Consider the following 17,240-nt stretch of genomic DNA (forward strand, 5'->3'; position numbering starts at 1 on the left):
GATCTTTTTAAGGTCCATCGATGAGAGCGTGTGGCAAGCCACCTTGACTAGATGGAACCCACCTACGTCTGAAGTTCTAAACACTGATGGAACTAAGTCTGTTAAAGTTACACCTTATTATTCATGGACCACTCAGTCATCCCCCATTATCTGTACTTTGTCTAACAAGCTAGTGAAGATGATAACAACCTATATAGAAAAGAAAAGATGATAGCAACCTGTATAGAAGTATAGGTTTGTGTTGGATCTGAATTCTTATACTGATCTGGCTTTGAATAGTTTGAGAATAAGAAGTTGTGGGCTCATTAAGAGAGAGAGAGAGAGAGAGAGAGAGAGAATGTTCTGACTGGGAAAGAAGGAGAAGCATAGAAGATTTCGATTTGGAAATAAACAGGTGTAAAAGTTCCAATTAAGGATTTAATAGATAAAAATTGAAAGTAAAAGGGAATAGTACAAATATTATTTAAAAAAGAAAGGGAACTTGTTCACCTGCACCAAGGATTGTTCGTGATTTTAGCAAATTTTACATGGGATTAACATAATCTGAGCTTTCGCAAATTAGTGGATCGGCTGAGTCAAAGCAAAACTCAACTGAGTTTCTATAGGACTTGCATAGCATGACTGGGTCCCCTTTTTGGCTATCTGAATCACCTTGTAGAATCAAAACTTTGAAAAAAAAATACAATATCATGACAGATCTACTCAAAGTGGGTTTAGATGGAATGATGACTCAAGGTGTATCATCATAGAGCTGGTTGTTTGGGATAAGTACATTGAGGTAGGACAAGATGTCTTTAAAAATATTTAAAAATTTCTTGGTGAACAAACAGTTCTTACCCCAAGATATCACTAGGACCACCTAGAAGAGCGATGTGAATAAATAGAAAAACAAGAGAGAGAATAGGGAGCGTAAAGAATTTTAGGACCACCCAGGAGCGGTTTCATTACGAACGGTCCTAATCTGTTTCTAAGCCAGATACGTAGCCGTTCCTGAACCAAGGTTTTGGTGCAGTGTGCCTAGTCATGGTAGCAGGCTTACATGATTCCTTAACTATATTCACCAAATCTGGAAATCTAGATGTTTCTTTGCCATTTCGTGAAAAGACTTACACAAACCCATCCATTAATTTATGAATCTGAGTTTGTTGGCCATCACACTTGCAGTAAGGATAAAAGGAAATCAATCTGGCGGTTTGTGCTTTGAAAAAAGATGGAACACAAATAACCAGAAAATTATAGATGTATGTATGCAAGTATTTATGTATACATGCATGTATGCATTAGCATCAATGCAGACACATGATCTTGCCAAAACAAGCCTGCATCCATCATCCGGGACTATTGCTTCTGTTGCCCAATTGGATCCATCTAACTTGCCCGGGCAACCCCACTACATATGAAGTGAAGAATCTCCATCACAGCACAGAGTTCATTAGGATTGAGACGTTGATATCCACATGATCTCTGGATGCTTAACAGAAGATCCTTTGCACAGGAGAGAGAGCACATCTTGAAGCCCAATGTCCTTGAGAATATTCACAAATGGGAGATACCGAGTAGGAAGTTAGAATGCAAATGGGGAAAGGTCGACTGTCAGATGTACAAAAAGGGAACTTGCCTTAACCAAACATGTGCCATTTGCAACTGGTATGAATGCCACCTTCTGCAACTCTGATATATCTGCCAAAAATAGAACACATCAGAGGCTTGAATAGTGGGTGAAATTACCAACTCCTAAGACAAACAGGAGGGTACCCATTTAACAACTGGGTGGGCCATTTAACAGGATCTACTGCTGACCTAAAGTATATTAGCTAATCACCCAAATTTATTACCCTGAAAGATGGGTTAGAAAACTTCAACCAAGCTTTTTAGAGCTGTACATTTGTTTTTCAAACTGTCTCCCACCTGACCGGTGGGTCAACCAGATTCTTGGGTTAGGGCATTAACATAATAGTACCATTCCAATGAATGGCTTGGATCTCAGATCTATTGCACCATGGTGGCACATGAGTGGCATGTACATGAGTTTTATTCCACGTGTGTGGCTTAACAAAGCTCCATGTAGTGATCTATAGTTATATACCATGGATGAAAGTAATATTTAAAAAGAAAATCTTTTAAAAAAAAAAAAAAAAGATAAAAATCAAGGCAACTTGGAATGGTGATTCATGGTGTAGGAATCTGACTAGTTAAATGGTTTGAGTGAAGCTGTAATACTTCAAGATTGGAACAGTTACCAAGCTCTGTTGAAAACCCGCCTAATATGTTGTTGCCTGATAGGGAGAGAATCGTCAAAGATTGGAGAAACCCATATGTCATTGGAATGCTGCCAGAGAAGGCATTGGATGTCAGATTCAGGACTTGTAAGCTCAACAAACTGCTGAACCTTCTGGGACATTGCCGGAAAACGAGTTATCAATTAGCTCGAGAACCTTCAGATTTGGCAACCCAGATAGCTCCATTGGTGGCTCGCCAGACAGATTCTGGCCGCTCGAATCCAGCACCCTTAGATTCAACAGATTACCAATGCTGGTTGGAATCCTGCCAGAGAAACCACTCCTGCTCACAAGCCCCAAATCCCTAACCCCTTTTCTTATCGCAAGCCCCAAATCCCTAACCCTTTTTCTCGTCGCAAGCCCCAAATCCCTAACCCCTTTCTTGTCACAAAACCACCTCTCACTGCTGTCGTCTCCACTAGCCCTCTGTAATCATCGCCATTGCTATATGTATTTCACTCCCTTCAAACCCACCTCCAGGCGTGAGGGAGAGAGGGAAATCAAGCATGAGGGAGAGAGAGGGAGGGATAGAGATTGAGAGGGAGGGAGTGAGGGAATGGGAGAGAGATCAGGAGTGATGGAGAGAGAGAGAGAGAGAGAGAGAGAGAGAGAGGGTGAGGGAACGGGAGAGAGAGTTTGGCTTGGCTGGGAATTTTATTATATTTTTTTCTGTCGTACGGTTCCAAATCTAGAATGGCTTAAAATGTTAAGCTGTTCCATAACCAAAATCCGGTTTAGTTCAAGAATTGATATTTTGGTGTAGTGTCATTTCATCACGTGTCTTTAAACCAATACCCAGTCCACAATGAGACCACTATCTAGACGCGCGAAATTGAAGTGCGTGATGCCTCATAAACAATGAGGGAGCTGTCACAATTTAGCGAGCCTTATCACAATTGCATGATTTTGTCCATCTTAAACAGTCAAGAATCATCTACAATAGTTATTTTAGGCGGTGTGAAGAACACCCAAGTCTGTGAGGTCACCATGCTATAAATGTAAAATATTCCAACGTCTATCAAGTGTTGTCCTCAATGTTACGCCTGAAGAACAAAAAATGGGATAGATCCATGACGAAGATTGGCACATGACATTGCACAATGGGGATGGGATGCGATCTTAGGTCTGTGTGTGGGTCCACCATGGTGTGTATCTTTCTTCAAACCTGTTAATCAGGTGTAACTCACCAAGATGAAGAGAAGATGAACAATCAGCCTGATAAAAACTTAGGTGGGTGCAAAATGTGAACTTAACGATTCTGGGAGCAATTTGACGTCATTCCCATTGGTTTAGCCAATTTGAGTTTTTAAACGGGTTTATCCTTTTTATGTTGTAGGTCCACCATATTGTATATGTAAACTCCACTCCATCATTAGATGAGAAACCTTATCCGAATCATACATACAAAAGATCAGCCAGATAAATAAATAAAATAAATAAATAAATAAAACTTTTATTGCCCACATCAATGGGAATGATTAGGCACCAAACTATGTATCAAAAATCAAGCTTAGTCCCTCAGAAATAATAGAATTTTCCTAGCATAAATTATAAGGCAAGGCATCCAGTAGACTAAACGTACGTTACCTACCAGTTTCCCACGGCATGGACTGTAGGCAATAGCCTTGTATTTAGAATCTCAAAATTAGCATAAAAGCATGTATCTGCTAAATGGCCAGCTGATACATATTCACTGTTTTTGGTTCATCATTTGCATGCTTATTCATTTAAATTTAGTTTGACATTAATGTGGGTATCATATCTAATCTTTTTAATGAGAAATGCCAATGGCTTTTAACCATCGGCGTTGGTCAGATGAGCCATCGAGAAAGGGGCATTGATCGTTGGTCACCGACGGTTTAAAGCCGTTGGCATTACCGACAGCTTAAATAACTAAAAGGCTTGGTCATGTAAGGGTTGAGAACAAATTGGTCAATAGTCTTGAAGAACTAACAATTGATAATTCTAACTTGCTCAATACAATATAAATCTTGAGGGTAAACTAGAAAGTCCTTAAGAAAAATGCGGACTTGGAAAAAGAACTAAAAAATGTTAAATCTATTAATCATGGACTTTAGAAATTGACCAATTAAAGTCTCATCATGCAGATGTAAAATGCAAGTTTGCTCAGGGTGAAGAGAAATTAGAAAGATTATTAGGTATGTGCAAAAGTTATGGGGATAAGAGGTTTAGGATATGATAGTCACACCTCAGGATCAACCTTTGTCCTCATTTGATAAAAAAGGACTCTATTGCCTCAAGGAGTAGATCTAGAGCCTCCCGTATACCATTCATGTGGGGGACATGGGACATGTGAAATTTAAATACATAGCATTTAAAGGCTTGAAGTCCAACCCAATCTCAAACTGTATAGGTAAATATGTTGCAACTGGGAGAATGACACAACTAGTGAAGAGTCCCCTAAAGAGATCACCAGAGAAGATTAAGGAAACCTTAAGGAAGGTTTTCACTCCTCCAAGGATGGACAACAAAATGAGAAAATTGGTCGACCAGATTGCTCTGCGTCATGAAAAGACTAAGAAGACGATGGCTAGCATAAATGTCGACTATGACCATAAAGGAAAGAACCAAATAGGTAAATCTTATCCAAAGAATAGATCCCCTAAAAGGAACTCACCAAAGAATCCAAGTTCAAAGAAAATCACAACAAAGTGGGTTGTTAAAGATAAGACAAACTGTCTGGTGATTCTTACAACACTCAAAGCTAGTGAGGTTACTAGACGGTACTTTGATAGTGATTGTTCTAGGCATATGATCAGCTTTAGGACCCATTTCTGCCACTTTGTCGATTTTGATGGAGGGTCAGTCACATTCAGTGATGGGAGCACAGGTAGGATTATTGGGAGTAATACCATTTCTGGACTAGGCTTCCCCAAAATCGAGAATGTTCTGTGTGGAGGGTTTGAAGCACAACCTCCTAGGTATTTTCCAAATCTGTGACAAAGATCATTTAATGAGATTTTGCAAAGATATGTGTGAGATCTTGGATTCAAAGGGAAAGATAATCATGGAAGGTCTATGTACCAGTGACAACTGTTATGTCATTGAGAACCATGGAGATTTTGCTTCTCCATTCATTTGCCACATGGCCCAGGACAATGAAGTCGAACTATGGCTACTTCTAAGCCCCTCGAGCTCTTACATATGGACATTGTTGGTCCCACTAAAACTCAAAGCTAGGGTGGAAAAAGGTATTTACTAGTAGTAGTGGATACTACTCCAGATTCACGTGGATCGCATTCTTAAGAGAAAAATCCAATACATTTAAGGAATTCAGAAAACTCATTAAGCGACTCTAGAATGGAAAAGGTTAGACTATTAACTGAATTAGGAGTGATCATGGCACAGAGTTCGAGAATGATTGGTTCCAAAAGTATTGTGATGGACATGGAATCCGACACGAATTCTCAGCTCTTAAGACCCCTTTGAAAAATGGAGTTGCTGAGAGGAAGAAAGAGTACTGCAAGAAATGGCCACAATGATGTTTAATAGTAAGAATTTGCCAAAGAACTTGTGGGCCGAAGCTGTAAATATAGCCTGCTACATAATTAATAGAGTATAATTTAGAGCATGTCTATATAAGATAGCATATGAATTATGGCACGAAAAGCCTCCCAGTGTCAAATATTTCAAGGTCTTCGGCTGCAGATGCTACATCCTTAGAAATTGAGAGAATCTGAGAAAATTCAACTATAAAAGTGATGAAGGAATTTTTCTTAGATACGCCATAGGTAGTAGTGCATATTGAGTTTATAACCTATGGACCGCCTCCATACAAGAGTCAATCAATGTGGTTGTTGACGACCAACCCAACTATGACTCCAGTTCTTTGGTTGAAATAGGTGAGGATGAGGGTCTGCACTCGATAGATAAATCTTCTGATAAACCTTCATCCCCAAAATCGTCTCTAACTCCTAACAATACTCCCTTTATCAAGGATCATTCTCTCAATAAGATCATTGAAGATCATGGTACTGGTGTTAAAACTAGACGGTAGTTAGAGACAATCAATAATCATTTGTACTTTATCTCAAAATTAAAACCTATAAATGTTATGGATGCTCTCCAAGATGAGTGTTGGATACAAGCAATGCAAGAAGAGCTAAAACAATTCATTAGAAATGAGGTGTGGTACTTGGTGCTTAGCCCATCTGAACAAAATGTCATAGGAACCAAGTGGATCTTTATGAACAAATCTAATGAATTTCGGAATGTGATCCGTAACAAGGCAGGACTGGTTTTTCAGGGCTACTCTCATATTGAGGGTATTGATTTTGATGAAACATTTGTCCCGATAGCTTGTCTCGAATCCATTAGAATCACAATGTCCAAATTATTTCAAATGGATGTCAAGAGTATCTTTTTTAATGGTGTTCTTCAGGAAGAAGTTTGTGTTGAACAACCTAAAGGGTTCGTGGACCCTAAATATCATCACCAAGTGTATAGACTAGAAAAAACACTACGTAGTCTAAAGCAAGCTCCACGCGCATGGTATGAGGGGTTGACTCAATTTTTAGTTGACCATGATTTTTCCACAGGGAGTGTAGATAAAACATTCTTTGTGAAGAAGACCCGGGCTTCTATCATGATAGCCCAAATATATGTGGATGATATAATATTTGGTTCCACTAATGAGGAACAAGCTCATAAATTTGCCCACCTTATGCAATCAAAGTTCGAAATGAGTTTAGTGGGAGAGCTAAATTTATTTTTAGGTCTACAGGTATAGGTCAAGAAACTTGAAAATGCTATTTTTGTGAGTCAGACAAAATATATAAAGGAAGTGGTAAAATATTTTGGTCTTGATTCTAGTAGATCACCACACTCAAGTTATCTAAATGTTTATGTGGAAAGAGTGTAGATCAACACAATTACCACAACATTATCGGAAGTCACTTATACCTCACAGCTTGCAAACCAGATATCATGTTCAATATGGGTGTCTATAGTAGATTCCAAGCTGACCCTAAGGAATCTCATTTATCTGCTTTCAAGAGGATGTCAGGCATGTTGTCTACACCATAGAAGATGGTCTCAGGTAGCCGTATGATTCTTCAACTATGATTGCAGGATATTCAAATGTCAATTGGGCTGGAAACATAGACGACAGAAAATCCACGAGCGGTGGTAGTTGCTATGTTTGGAGCTGCTTAGTAGCATGGCATAGCAAAAAGCAAAACTCTATTTCTCTATCTACTGCTGAGGCAGAGTACATTGCAGCTGGTAGCTATTATACTCAATTGTTGTAGATGAAGCAGATGTTGTCGGATTATGGGATCTCTTAAGATGTGATGACATTGATTTGCGATAATACTAGTTCGATTAACATCTCCAAGAATCTCGTTCCGCACTGTCGGACGAAACATATTGATATCTAGCACCACTTTTATACATGAGCTTGTTGAGGAGAAAATGATATCACTTGAACACATGCCAACTGAGAGGTAATTAGCTGATATCTTGATGAAACTTTGGACTCAAACAGGTTTGTGCACCTTCGAAAATCCATTGGTGTGTGTACATTGAACTGAATAGGTAAATCTGGGGATTGAAGCCTCACATTCTGTTGTTGTAAATATCGGGACTCAAAACATCCTAATTTTTTATGTGTCAGGGCAATTTGGATTGAATCTCGATCAATCATCTGACCATCAATTGGTCTCGAGCGATTGAAAGTATTGGGTCAATCGATCGAATGAGTGCGAATTTGAAAATTCACAGTTTTTAAAACCCTTGTGCCTGAGTTATTGGCTTATTTCGTTTCTTTTTCCTTCTTCGCCATTTCGATTGCTCGAATCCCTTCATTGAAACTCTTCGATTCATCGACGATTCTTCACTTTGGAGCTTCGATTCCATCACTCCATCGCCGATTCCATCCTCCTCCATTGTCAATTTTAGGGTTTCTTCGTTCGGTAGGTTTCTTCTTTCATTCCTTTCCTTGCTTATATTCCTTTTGCATTTTCTTTGTGTCTTTTGATCCTTACATTATATGAAATGAGGCATACTCAATCATTCCTTAAAGTAGAGCGACGCTCTAAGGCCCGAGTTGATGACGGGCCATCACGCCCTACTTGGAACAAAAGTGCAATTTCTCATGGTCACACCCACACACCACCTCGTGCACCACCTCCTCCTCATGCCTCATCGTCTCATCCTTCTGAGTCTGGCTAGCCACTTGAGGCCAAAGCCACAAATAAGAGTGAGGTCATGGCTCAGTTTGTTGATCAAGCCATAATGTGTGAGAGTGGAGTCAATCTAAGTTGTCTATGGGGATACAATGTCTACGAGTTGTTGCTACGGATAGATTGGGTCCCCCTTTTGTCATTCGCCAAACCAATACATAAGCTGATCAGGGTCAAATATTGCATATCAGACCCCAGTAATTACCAGATTTTACGTATATGATAATGCTTAATGGAGTATTTTAATTGTATTTTTGTTACAGGATGAAGTCAGGAGCGTTAATTGAAAATTGATGTTAAAGGCATGGATTTCATGATCCAAAGTCTCCAGAGCACGGGATAGACTCCAGAGAACCAATAATGAAGATTTTACACGCCTGAGATCTGAGGAAAGCAAGCCAAAGGGGCCCGAAAAGGGTCCAGAATGCAAGATCACATGGTTCCCGCTATCCAATCAGTTCGAAACTTCATACATGGGATGAGGGCCGTAAATTAACCGTACATATTAAATTTCAGCCATAGAAGATCTCGGGAAGTGGTCCAACGGACAGATCAGCCTATTAATCTCTAAATTGGGGCCCACCTGATATTTGGAACTGCCTCAACCTTTGTATTGACGGTTTAAATAAGTTGAGAAACAGGATGGATGGATTGGATTTCTCGAAACCATCACAGTGGACCCCATATGTATAGCATGTGTACATAGTGCACATGTGCACCGCCCGTATACCGAACGACCTGCGTCGGGTCAGCAACGCTGACCCGAACTCTTTCTTAAAAACGGAAAATCTCCGTTTCCAGCGCTCCGCGAACCGAACCGTTGTCGTCGGTTGTGGGGCCCACCTATTGTCCAAATGGACAATCCAAACCGTCCCTCCGCTTCCTGAGGTCGATATCGTCATCGCCTAGATGTCCGTTTGGTTCCATACATATGTACGGACGTTGATCGCTGAAAAAACGTAAAATGGACGGTGAGTTCAAAACTCCGTGGGTTGCACCGAATCCACCCCAAAACCAGTCAATTCCTACTGATTTTTCGAGCTGAAACCAATGGACGACGTGGATTCCTGTGAAAAGTCCAGGAATGGGCCCCACAATCATCGCAGCGTCGGTTTGGCGTCCGCGTAGCGTCTTCCGCTGGCCGTTTTTGCGAAGGTTTGTGGGCCCCGTACGTCACGCGTACGGCCGATCTGACCCGTCCATCGTGTAGAGGGCTTCGAGAGCTTCAAAACCATGTTGATATTCTTCGCCCATGCGTACACACGTGTGCGGTACAGAGGCCACAAACAGGCCGTCTTGTGACGTTCAAAACTGTTTTTTTTTAGATTTCTTCTGTGGGCCGCGCTAATGGACCTTCAAAACTACCTATTCTTGACTGAAATTTCGTCCTGAATCCAATGGACGGGGTAGATTTTCCAGAAAATGCCTCTGTGGGGCCCACCGATCACGGCTGCGAAAATTTGTACTCCGAGTCCTTCTACGACTCTGCCACCGACCTCAGCCATCCAGCAGCTATAAAATGAGAGTTTTGGACGTGGGAAAGGCATTCAGAACCATTCGGAGTCATTCAGAACCAGGGGATTCCAGATCTGGAGCAAGGAAGAGAAGAAAGAGAAGAAAGAGAAGAAAGAAGAGAGAGATCGATTGGTTTGGTGTTTAATTTTTATGAATTTTATTTAATATTTTTCATGAATTTTATGGGTCACTAATCTCTCATCGCTGAGATGAAGCCCTAATTTGATTAGCTCTTGTATTGGTTGATTTACTTTGAATTTCAATTAATTTGTTTCTTTCTTTAAGTGGGCTTTATGGGTTTAAATTCTATACTTCTCCATCTATGAACTTGATTAAAGTATATATATGGATGTTGTTTGGATGCTTATTATAGGTACTTGTGTCTGATCAAGAACAAGTTTCCTATAGAGGAAGAAACAGGGTGCTTTAATGAATGTACATTCCATGTACCCAACCAAGGATATGGGATATGTCATTCATGGCATTGCTTAAAGGAATTAGACAGTTTGTATGCCCGATTAAGGACACAGATTGTGCTTTCTCTATTTAAGTGGTATCAATCTAGATCAAGGTGAATCAACAGACAAAACAAGGGTTAGGATAATTAGGGGTGGATTCGAAAGTCCTAGTGCCCTCTCTCTGATTGAATTTTCTTCCCTGTTCTTAATTAATTGTTTTTCATAAAATTGTGCTTAGTAATTCATTCCATTATTTGTTGGATTAGTTAAGGAGAATCATATATTTGAATTGTGACGACCAGTCCTCGTGGGAACGATCTCGTAATACGTACCGTATCTACATCTGATTCGTATACTTGCGAGTTTAAAAATCATTTAAATCATGTTGGTTTAAACAAAACATCAAGTTTTTGGTAATTACCAGATTTTACGTATATGATAATGCTTAATGGAGTATTTTAATTGTATTTTTGTTACAGGATGAAGTCAGGAGCGTTAATTGAAAATTGATGTTAAAGGCATGGATTTCATGATCCAAAGTCTCCAGAGCACGGGATAGACTCCAGAGAACCAATAATGAAGATTTTACACGCCTGAGATCTGAGGAAAGCAAGCCAAAGGGGCCCGAAAAGGGTCCAGAATGCAAGATCACATGGTTCCCGCTATCCAATCAGTTCGAAACTTCATACATGGGATGAGGGCCGTAAATTAACCGTACATATTAAATTTCAGCCATAGAAGATCTCGGGAAGTGGTCCAACGGACAGATCAGCCTATTAATCTCTAAATTGGGGCCCACCTGATATTTGGAACTGCCTCAACCTTTGTATTGACGGTTTAAATAAGTTGAGAAACAGGATGGATGGATTGGATTTCTCGAAACCATCACAGTGGACCCCATATGTATAGCATGTGTACATAGTGCACATGTGCACCGCCCGTATACCGAACGACCTGCGTCGGGTCAGCAACGCTGACCCGAACTCTTTCTTAAAAACGGAAAATCTCCGTTTCCAGCGCTCCGCGAACCGAACCGTTGTCGTCGGTTGTGGGGCCCACCTATTGTCCAAATGGACAATCCAAACCGTCCATCCGCTTCCTGAGGTCGATATCGTCATCGCCTAGATGTCCGTTTGGTTCCATACATATGTACGGACGTTGATCGCTGAAAAAACGTAAAATGGACGGTGAGTTCAAAACTCCGTGGGTTGCACCGAATCCACCCCAAAACCAGTCAATTCCTACTGATTTTTCGAGCTGAAACCAATGGACGACGTGGATTCCTGTGAAAAGTCCAGGAATGGGCCCCACAATCATCGCAGCGTCGGTTTGGCGTCCGCGTAGCGTCTTCCGCTGGCCGTTTTTGCGAAGGTTTGTGGGCCCCGTACGTCACGCGTACGGCCGATCTGACCCGTCCATCGTGTAGAGGGCTTCGAGAGCTTCAAAACCATGTTGATATTCTTCGCCCATGCGTACACACGTGTGCGGTACAGAGGCCACAAACAGGCCGTCTTGTGACGTTCAAAACTGTTTTTTTTGAGATTTCTTCTGTGGGCCGCGCTAATGGACCTTCAAAACTACCCATTCTTGACTGAAATTTCGTCCTGAATCCAATGGACGGGGTAGATTTTCCAGAAAATGCCTCTGTGGGGCCCACCGATCACGGCTGCGAAAATTTGTACTCCGAGTCCTTCTACGACTCTGCCACCGACCTCAGCCATCCAGCAGCTATAAAATGGGAGTTTTGGACGTGGGAAAGGCATTCAGAACCATTCAGAACCATTCAGAACCAGGGGATTCCAGATCTGGAGCAAGGAAGAGAAGAAAGAGAAGAAAGAGAAGAAAGAAGAGAGAGATCGATTGGTTTGGTGTTTAATTTTTATGAATTTTATTTAATATTTTTCATGAATTTTATGGGTCACTAATCTCTCATGGTTGAGATGAAGCCCCTAATTTGATTAGCTCTTGTATTGGTTGATTTACTTTGAATTTCAAGTAATTTGTTTCTTTCTTTAAGTGGGCTTTATGGGTTTAAATTCTATACTTCTCCATCTATGAACTTGACCAAAGTATATATATGGATGTTGTTTGGATGCTTATTATAGGTACTTGTGTCTGATCAAGAACAAGTTTCCTATAGAGGAAGAAACAGGGTGCTTTAATGAATGTACATTCCATGTACCCAACCAAGGATATGGGATATGTCATTCATGGCATTGCTTAAAGGAATTAGACAGTTTGTATGCCCGATTAAGGACACAGATTGTGCTTTCTCTATTTAAGTGGTATCAATCTAGATCAAGGTGAATCAACAGACAAAACAAGGGTTAGGATAATTAGGGGTGGATTCGAAAGTCCTAGTGCCCTCTCTCTGATTGAATTTTCTTCCCTGTTCTTAATTAATTGTTTTTCATAAAATTGTGCTTAGTAATTCATTCCATTATTTGTTGGATTAGTTAAGGAGAATCATATATTTGAATTGTGACGACCAGTCCTCGTGGGAACGATCTCGTAATACGTACCGTATCTACATCTGATTCGTATACTTGCGAGTTTAAAAATCATTTAAATCATGTTGGTTTAAACAAAACATCAAGTTTTTGGTAATTACCAGATTTTACGTATATGATAATGCTTAATGGAGTATTTTAATTGTATTTTTGTTACAGGATGAAGTCAGGAGCGTTAATTGAAAATTGATGTTAAAGGCATGGATTTCATGATCCAAAGTCTCCAGAGCACGGGATAGACTCCAGAGAACCAATAATGAAGATTTTACACGCCTGAGATCTGAGGAAAGCAAGCCAAAGGGGCCCGAAAAGGGTCCAGAATGCAAGATCACATGGTTCCCGCTATCCAATCAGTTCGAAACTTCATACATGGGATGAGGGCCGTAAATTAACCGTACATATTAAATTTCAGCCATAGAAGATCTCGGGAAGTGGTCCAACGGACAGATCAGCCTATTAATCTCTAAATTGGGGCCCACCTGATATTTGGAACTGCCTCAACCTTTGTATTGACGGTTTAAATAAGTTGAGAAACAGGATGGATGGATTGGATTTCTCGAAACCATCACAGTGGACCCCATATGTATAGCATGTGTACATAGTGCACATGTGCACCGCCCGTATACCGAACGACCTGCGTCGGGTCAGCAACGCTGACCCGAACTCTTTCTTAAAAACGGAAAATCTCCGTTTCCAGCGCTCCGCGAACCGAACCGTTGTCGTCGGTTGTGGGGCCCACCTATTGTCCAAATGGACAATCCAAACCGTCCATCCGCTTCCTGAGGTCGATATCGTCATCGCCTAGATGTCCGTTTGGTTCCATACATATGTACGGACGTTGATCGAAAAACGTAAAATGGACGGTGAGTTCAAAACTCCGTGGGTTACACCGAATCCACCCCAAAACCACTCAATTCCTACTATTTTTCGAGCTGAAACCAATGGACGACGTGGATTCCTCGAATTATCCAGAATGGGCCCCACAATCATCGCAGCGTCGGTTTGGCGTCCGCGTAGCGTCTTCCGCCGTTTTTGCGAAGGTTTGTGGGCCCCGTACGTCACGCGTACGACAATCCAAACCGCCCATCGTGTAGAGGGCTTCGAGAGCTTCAAAACCATGTTGATATTCTTCGCCCATGCGTACACACGTGTGCGATACAGAGGCCACAAACAGGCCGTCTTGTGACGTTCAAAACTGTTTTTTTTTATTTCTTCTCTGGGCCGCGTCAATGGATGTTCAAAACCACCTATTCTTGACCGAAATTTCGTCCTGAATCCAATGGACGGGGTAGATTTTCCAGAAAATGCCTCTGTGGGGCCCACCGATCACGGCTGCGAAAATTTGTACTCCGAGTCCTTCTACGACTCTGCCACCGACCTCAGCCATCCAGCAGCTATAAAATGAGAGTTTTGGACGTGGGAAAGGCATTCAGAACCATTCAGAACCATTCAGAACCAGGGGATTCCAGATCTGGAGCAAGGAAGAGAAGAAAGAGAAGAAAGAGAAGAAAGAAGAGAGAGATCGATTGGTTTGGTGTTTAATTTTTATGAATTTTATTTAATATTTTTCATGAATTTTATGGGTCACTAATCTCTCAGCTAGGGCTGAGATGAAGCCCCTAATTTGATTAGCTCTTGTATTGGTTGATTTACTTTGAATTTCAATTAATTTGTTTCTTTCTTTAAGTGGGCTTTATGGGTTTAAATTCTATACTTCTCCATCTATGAACTTGATTAAAGTATATATATGGATGTTGTTTGGATGCTTATTATAGGTACTTGTGTCTGATCAAGAACAAGTTTCCTATAGAGGAAGAAACAGGGTGCTTTAATGAATGTACATTCCATGTACCCAACCAAGGATATGGGATATGTCATTCATGGCATTGCTTAAAGGAATTAGACAGTTTGTATGCCCGATTAAGGACACAGATTGTGCTTTCTCTATTTAAGTGGTATCAATCTAGATCAAGGTGAATCAACAGACAAAACAAGGGTTAGGATAATTAGGGGTGGATTCGAAAGTCCTAGTGCCCTCTCTCTGATTGAATTTTCTTCCCTGTTCTTAATTAATTGTTTTTCATAAAATTGTGCTTAGTAATTCATTCCATTATTTGTTGGATTAGTTAAGGAGAATCATATATTTGAATTGTGACGACCAGTCCTCGTGGGAACGATCTCGTAATACGTACCGTATCTACATCTGATTCGTATACTTGCGAGTTTAAAAATCATTTAAATCATGTTGGTTTAAACAAAACATCAAGTTTTTGGCGCCGTTGCCGGGGACTGTTTTGTTCCTATTGGATTTAGGATTCTCTCTTATCATAATTCATAGTCTTAGGTTTTTTACTAACTCTAGGTTAAATTTTTTTTGAAACTAACCTATTTCCTGTTTTGTAGGGACCTGACATAAACTACTAATTTGGTAATCTCTTTCCAAATTTTCTATTTTTTTTCTAATTTCTATTTTTAGAATTAAGGTTTTATTTTTTTTAGGAAGTTTCTATCTCTAGGCTATTTTATTTTTTTTTATTTCCTATTTTCTAATTCTAGATTCTGATTCTTCTTTCAAGTAACTTTCTATTTTCTAGTTTAGGTTTTATTATTAGAAGAGTTTTTAGGTTTTATTTTTTTAGAAAGTTTCTCTCTTATTTTCTAATTTCCTATTTTTTAGAAATTTTCCCTTTTTAGAAACTAACTTAGCTTTTATTTCTAAGATTACAAACTTTTTTTTTTTTTTTAGAAATTAACCGTTGCTTAGGATTTTTTTTCTAGCATTATCTTAGTAAATTTAATTTATTTTTGTTTTCTTTTTGTTTACAGGAATTAAGGAAGGAAGCTGCTAAATAACATTGTCTTCAAAAGGGGGAGCTCTCAAATCTTCAGACATTCATCATCTCCTTTTCTCGGGTTCTTCTTTCCAATTCTCGTTTGCATAGCTTTCTCTTGTTTTTAGGAATTCATAACTTTTTCCTTTAGTTTTATTCATCATAGGTTGCATCTTAGTTTAGTTTTCTTTCTTATATTAATAACATAGTTTATGCTAGGACGTAGATCTCTGAATATAGAACTAGCACCGTTTGATCCTGAGATTGAAAGAACAATTCGTGAAAGATTGAGAAATAATCCTGTTGAAATGGCGAATGAGACTGAAGTTAAAGCTCTCAAAGATTATTCAGCTCCTGTCCAATTTAATGCGCCTTCATGCATAGTGTTGCCAACCACTACGGCAGCACACTTTGAACTTAAACCTGGAGTCATACAATTGTTGCCATCCTTTTATGGATTGGACAAAGAGGACCCATATCATCATGTGAAAGAATTCTTAAACATTTGCTCCACCTTTAAGTTCCAAAACTTCTCAGACGATTCGATCTACCTACGCCCGTTTCCTTTTTCTTTGAAGGATAAGGCGAAAGCATGGTTGAATTCTCTAGAAGTTGGATCTATCACTACATGGGACCAACTGTCTAAGAAGTTCTTAAACAAGTTCTTCCCCGTTCACAAAACCAATGCCCTCCGTAGAGAAATCACTAACTTCACACAAAAAGAGGGCGAGCACTTTCATGAATGTTGGGAAAGATGGAAGGACTTGCTTCTTAAATGTCCTCACCATGGTTTTGAGAAGTGGCAACAAGTTCAATACTTCTATGACGGTCTGACACCACAGAACCGTCGCATGGTTGATGCCACCAGTGGAGGGTCATTCATGACCAAAAGTGATGTCGAAGCGTGGAACTTCTTTGAAACCTTGTGCGAAAATTCCCAGCAATGGGATTATTCAAATAGAGGTGACAAAAGTCCCCAACCACAAAAGAGAGGTGGTATATATGAGATAGGAGTCATGCCAGAGCTGAGCGCCAAGCTTGATAACCTGACAAAGAAAGTTGATGCTCTGGTATTAAATAATGGACCACCACAAACAGCTCAAGTCGAGGCATATGCCACATGTTCTAGTCCTGCCCATCCTATGCAGTCTTGTCCATCTGGTGCAGCATTCCCAGAACTTCTCTCTGAACAAGTTCATGCTATGAACACTTTTCAAAAATCTGGGAATGATCCTTACTCGAACACATACAACCCAGGGTGGGCTAGACATCCAAATTTCTCTTGGGCAAAAGGACCACAACAAGGAGGACCATCTGGAAATCCTCCCATGCAACCGCACCTCCAAGTTGGCAGTCAACAACCTCAACAGTTTCCACAATATCAACAACTGCCTACACAATCAAGGAAACCATCTCTTGAGGATACACTCCATCTTTTCATGCA

General features: G+C 40.2%; 1 non-coding gene across 1 annotated transcript; it reads right to left on the bottom strand.

Moving 5' to 3' along the window:
* Positions 1–16,482: 16,482 nt before the first annotated feature.
* On the bottom strand, positions 16,483–16,589 carry LOC131229949 (small nucleolar RNA R71). Its single transcript, XR_009163684.1, has one exon. It is a non-coding gene; the product is annotated as a small nucleolar RNA R71 (small nucleolar RNA).
* Between the last annotated feature and the right edge of the window lie 651 nt (positions 16,590–17,240).

The sequence above is a fragment of the Magnolia sinica genome, chromosome 16, assembly GCF_029962835.1.
Source record: "Magnolia sinica isolate HGM2019 chromosome 16, MsV1, whole genome shotgun sequence".
NCBI lineage: Eukaryota > Viridiplantae > Streptophyta > Magnoliopsida > Magnoliales > Magnoliaceae > Magnolia > Magnolia sinica.